The sequence below is a fragment of the Canis lupus genome, chromosome 15, assembly GCF_048164855.1.
Source record: "Canis lupus baileyi chromosome 15, mCanLup2.hap1, whole genome shotgun sequence".
Taxonomy (NCBI): Eukaryota; Metazoa; Chordata; class Mammalia; order Carnivora; family Canidae; genus Canis; species Canis lupus.
In genome coordinates this window covers 17,407,011-17,412,923 of record NC_132852.1, presented here as the reverse complement: position 1 = coordinate 17,412,923, position 5,913 = coordinate 17,407,011, and the positions used below count along the sequence as shown (strand labels likewise).

Genomic DNA, 5,913 nt, shown 5'->3' with positions numbered 1-5,913 from the left:
GTCAAAAAATTAAGTTATAGAAAAAAATAACACCATTCAAAAATGTTAAATCATAAGTGAGAAATCAGCAAAAACTCTTTGGAATGTGCATAACAGACAAATAATAAATGTCAAAAATTAAAAGCTTCTGCAAATCACTAAGCAAAAAAATAACCCAATAGAAGAAGGTAATATACACTCAACAATTAGGTTTTGCTCCAGCTTCAGACAGATTATCTCAAGTCTATGGATTTCAATTATGTATATAACAAATATATATACATATGCTAGAATCAATTACATGCCATTATACACTATATACATTACAACCAATTCTAGATTTAGCAGCTGCTCAAGATAACTCCAGATTCCATAATCAGTTAAATCCATGCCCAATTCTACTTAAGATGTTGCAGCCAACGGATACCTGCGTGGCTCAGTCAGTTAGGTGCCCAACTCTTGATTTCAGCTCAGGTCATGGTCTCAGGAGCTCACGGTCTCAGGAGTCCATGCTCAGCGCAGAGTCCACTTGTCCTTCTCCCTCTGCTTCTCTCTCAGCCCACTCAATCTCTCTCTCTCATACACGCACACACAAATAAATAAATAAAATCTTTTTTAAAAAAAGACTGTGGCCAAGACTGTCAGATCAGTCAACAATAAACAATATCTGAAAATAAATATTTATGGAAAGTCGGTTGAACACAAGCATTAATCCTTTCCAAACTAGCAGTGGACAATCACAAGCCAGACATAGAAAGTTGGAACTGAGTCCAGGCTAGCAGGAGCATTAAGGAGTCAAGAAATGAGACAGAGTTAACTACAATATGTACCCTTCTCTCTGCCTTGTATTCTCTGGGGATATCTTCAGGATGTAATTTCTGAATATAATTCATTTGCCTCCATGGTCCTATTTGCCTATTTATCAATCAATAAATAATGAAGGACATACTACGTGTCAAGAACACATTTAGTACATGACAGGAACACAAAAACAACAGAGTTGACCCAATTCCTGTCCTCTGAAACAAATATTAGTGCAGAGGACAAACAATAAAAAATTATATATGTTATAAGCACAGTGAAGGAGCACCGCGGGAACATATGTCAACAGTTCCTGATCTAGTCATTGAGAAAAGAAAGAATCCTGATTGTAATCAAACAAAATTCCCCAAAACATTTAGTAGTATTAACACAAATAATGATCATGCCACAGTTAGATCATTGTGTATAATTCTCAGAATCTGGCTGTTTCTAATTTTCCTCTAAAGTTCATCATTTTGCATAAAAATGCTCGAGGGTGAGCATTTCTTTGAACTGAGTTTTAGGCTCTCCTATTGAAGAGTAAAGTGTGAAAATTCTTGGGATGCCATTTTGACCACCCAGTTCTGCAAATATCTCTCTTTGACTGATTAGAGTTCAGATCTGACACCAAAAATCTTCCAGGCCATCTGTCTTTAGATCAAATTCTTGGTTTTCTTTCTTTCCAACTCTTAACATTTGTGTATTTGCTTTACACATGAATAATGCAAACTTGGTAAAGAATCTCCTCTGGTAGGAACTTTTGTAACTCTCCAGTACAAACAGGATTAATCCTGGATGACAATTACAACAGTGAATTATTACTCAGAATATCATGAGAACAGAGTTAAATGAGGTGATGGAAACTGAAATAAATAAATCAAAATTAATGAAAAAGGAAGTAAATCTAAAAGTATAAGTAATTTGCCAAAGACACTGAACTGTATAAAAGACCAATGCAAAGGTATTGGGTAATCTAAATTGTATTTTTTAAAAAATAAGGCCTGGATGCCCAATCACCACGGGATTTTTTAAGACTCCTCTGACAGAGTTGCCTGAAACAGGATAGAGGAAAAAGCTATTGATTTACTTTTCCTGTGTCAGCCCTATACCCAAAGCCAAATGACTCCAATATACACACCAGAGTCTCATTTTAGATTCTTGCTGTATGTGTGTCATACACCAAGATGTCCAGCAATCGTTATCTCATTTAATAACTCAACAACCACTCATTTGTCACAATTTTTAAAAATTACTTAGTTGGCTGCATTGTAGCACCATCCGTTATTTAATAAAATAATCTGATGGTAAGAGAGTAAGTTAGAAATCAATCCTTCGGAACCTAGTAAGTACTACATTTTGCCCAACTATCATTTCTTTAAATTTTAATTTAATCTCCTTGCTAACTTCCCACAGACACTGAGATCCACAAGCTTGGAACAAGTGGGCAAAGAAGCTAGGTCAAAGGAAAATTCTGATCTGGAGGCCCTAGTAAGCCCTTTTCTCTTCCCAAGACAAGGGAGGCAGGATAGTGACTGGAGCTTGTGTTTGCGGCACTCACTATCCAGGACCAGCACTGACCTCCTTTGTCCCTTCACAACAAGGGAAAAACATTCCTGCCAGACTGTCCCAGATGGAAGTTTGGCTGTGGCCATGATCTGCCTGCCCTTGGTGCCTGCCCATATTCCTCATGTCTCATTCTCCAGCTATTCTGATGATTTTATGAATTACCCAACATCCTTAATAAAATACTTTCTTGTTTAAACCAGCCAAAGTTGGTTTCTATTTCTAGCCACAAAGTACCCAGAGTAAAACGGGGAGATTTATTGGGCTTTTAGACCATTAGTGTACTATTTCCTAGATGGTACGCTACACTTATAACTTACATATATTTCTTAGGAACCAAAAGAAACTGGTAAAATAGGGCTAGATTCATTATATTGAATAGATTGGTCTCATGCTAACACCAGATTTCAGGCTGTCATAGGAATTCCATTTAATAACCCTGGAATAATCCCTGAAGTTAAATACGGTAATAAAAGAGGACCCCTTTTGGGCTATTAGATACCAGAGTTGAGCTTGAAACTTCCTGGAATTGGGTACAGTTTAGTCCAGATTCACTGGATCTTCCCCCAGCAAACCAACGCCAAAGGAAGATTTAGGTCTTTGGTACTCTGACTGGTTTTTTCATAACCTTGTTTTTCTTCAATTTCTACTAAAATAAAAATGGTACCTGGAATGAACATTCATGACGTTCTCATTTTAACCAGTACTGACATAAACTGAGGGAATTTATGACTTTCTCAAAGTATCTGATTTAAATTAAGGAAATTTTGGTGGGCCGCTGGGGTTGGTGAAAGATCTCAAGATGGCTGGGCGAAAATTTGCTCTAAAAACCATTGACTGGGTAGCTTTTGGGGAGGTCATACCCCGAAACCAGAAGGCCATTGTCAACTCCCTGAAATCCTGGAATGAGATGCTTACCTCCAGGTTGGCTACTCTTCCTGAAAAATCACCTGCTATCACCTAGGCTTCCTACAAGGCCAATGTGACAAAGGCTGGCTTGGTAGATGACTTTGAGAAGAAGTTTAATGCCCTGAAGCTTCCTGTGCCAGAGTATAAATACACTGTCCAGGTGGATGCTGAGGAAAAAGAAGATGTGAAAAGCTGTGCTGAGTTTTTTTTGTTTTTTTTTCTCTCTCTCTCAAAGGCCAGGATGGAAGAATATGAAAAAGAGCTGGAGAAGATGAAGAACATAATTCCATTTGATCAGATTGAGGACCTGAATGAAGTCTTCCCAGAAACCTAATTAGACAAGAAGTATCCCTATTGGCCTCACAAGCCAATCGAAAATTTATAAACTTGAGTTGGGGTGAAAGCCCTGGCCCTCATATTATAAATGCTGGACATTAAAAATAATGATGTGAAAAAAAAATAATAATAATTTTAAAAATAATAAATTAAGGGAATTTTGATATGAGAATCTAAAATTATTCTATTTTAGTGAAAGAATACACTCAGCTATGAATAGCAGCAAACCGGACCCCAGTGGCTTAAATGACAAGTCAAATATTCGATACACCAACAAAGAGTTTAACCTAGTCCTTCACTTCAACAATGCCATTAGGAACCAAGAACCTTCCAGATTCCTGCTTCGCATTTTTAGCTTGTGGGTTTTTCTCCCTATGACCATGGTTGCAAGACGCCCTACACTTCTAAATATCACTTTAATATTCAAAGCAAGGAGTAAGGTGAAAGCCACTTCCTGGAAGCATTTGCTTTTTAATCTGAAAAATGAAACTCTCTTGGGAAGCTTCTGTCTCTGTGCTATTCTCTAGAACTATGTTCGTGATCGCTTTAAGCTGGAAGGAAAGCTGGACCTTCACTATTTGCCTTCAGCGCCCTGGTGCAAGAGACAAGATATGACGGCCTTCAAATGAGTGTTAAATGAGTCAATCTGCTGCATCTGCCATGTCTCGTGACACAGTTTTGTACCATGTAGGCCCAATGATTCCCAGGCCTTAATGGAAATATGACTACAGTTTTGGTTTGTTCTTTTTGTTATTTATCCAGCCCATAAGGACACCAAGTAAGTAAATCATAGTTCTCCTTTTGAATCACATTCTTTAGCTAATTATTTATTATAGATAATTGTCTGCGTTCCCTATCTATTACTACATAGCAAACTACACCAAAGTTAGCAGCTCAAAACAGCAAACCTATATTAGCTCATAGTTTCTGTGAATCAGGAATCCAGGTGTGGCTCAGCTGACTCTCTTCCCCAAGATCTCCCTCACAAGGCAACGGCCACCTTCTGCCAGCAATGCCCGCAGTCCTGCCGAAAGGCTCAACTCAACTTGGGGGAGGACTGGCTTTCAGGCTCACATGACTGCTGGCAGGATTCTGCTTCTCTCTGGTTGTTGCCAAAGGCCTCCTTTGGTTCCTTGCCACTTGGGCCTTTCCTTAGTGCTGCTCAAAGCATAACACCTGGTTCCCCTCACAGGAAGACAGCAAGAGCAAGAGAGAGAAGGGAAGCAAGATGAAAACCAGAGTTTCTTTGTAAACTCCTCTTAGGGTGATATGCCATAACCTTTGTCATATTCTGTGTGTTAGAAGACAGGCACTAGGTCCAGTCCACACCCAACATGAGAGAATTACGTGAAGCCCTGATTATTACTAGGAGGCAGGGTTCCTTGGAGAGCCATTTTAGAGGCTGCCTACCCTATTGCCTATAGAACTTGGCAATCAATTGGGTGTTTTATGACACTTCTCCTTGGGCACTACTCTAACTCATATATTACCTGATTATGACTTGGATGAACTGAGAAGAATCTGGTATTCTCGCTGGAAATGGATTTAAGAAAATATTTTCTTGAATTCTAAGCTCAGTTAAACTTTGCTTAAATAATTCTTTGAAAAGCTACTAACTAGAATCACTCTGTTCCTTGCTCCAATTCCGAAACTATAGAAAAGATTGAGTTCTTTATTTCTGCTAACTCCTGAATACTTTTAGAAATGTTGTTACTGTGAATAATTTTATTTTTATTATATTTTCATATTTTGATATTTAAAAATGCTGCCAATTCGAGATGTCTATCCTGTGTTTTTTTTTTTTAAATAATAAATTTATTGGGATCCCTGGGTGGCGCAGCGGTTTAGCGCCCAGGGATGATCCTGCAGACCCGGGATCGAATCCCACGTCGGGCTCCTGGTGCATGGAGCCTGCTTCTCCCTCTGCCTATGTCTCTGCCTCTGTGTGTGTGTGTGTGTGACTATCATAAATAAATAAAAATTAAAAATAATAATAATAATAAATGTATTTTTTATCGGTGTTCAATTTCTATCCTGTGTTGTAACAGTTTTGCTATATTATCACTTCTAAACTTCTCTATTGCTTTTGCTTGGTTTTCTAGTTAGAGACTCCTATCATCTGCAAATAAATGAGATTGTCGTTGCATTCCTTCTGTCTCTTATACATGTTATTTGTTTTTCTTATTTCCTTGCATTACCTAACACCTCCAATATGTTAAAAATCCACAATAATAGGAGAAATATTTTTTTTCCTTTTTCCATTTTTAAAGGCTATACAACTAAAGCTTTTCTGGTAGGTATGATCATTGCTGAAGGTTATTTACT

At 38.0% G+C, this 5,913-nt stretch overlaps 1 pseudogene; it reads left to right on the top strand.

The window, feature by feature from the left end:
- The first annotated feature begins 3,145 nt into the window (after nucleotides 1–3,145).
- Nucleotides 3,146–3,637, top strand: LOC140605485 (ATP synthase subunit d, mitochondrial pseudogene; annotated as a pseudogene).
- Nucleotides 3,638–5,913: the final 2,276 nt, after the last annotated feature.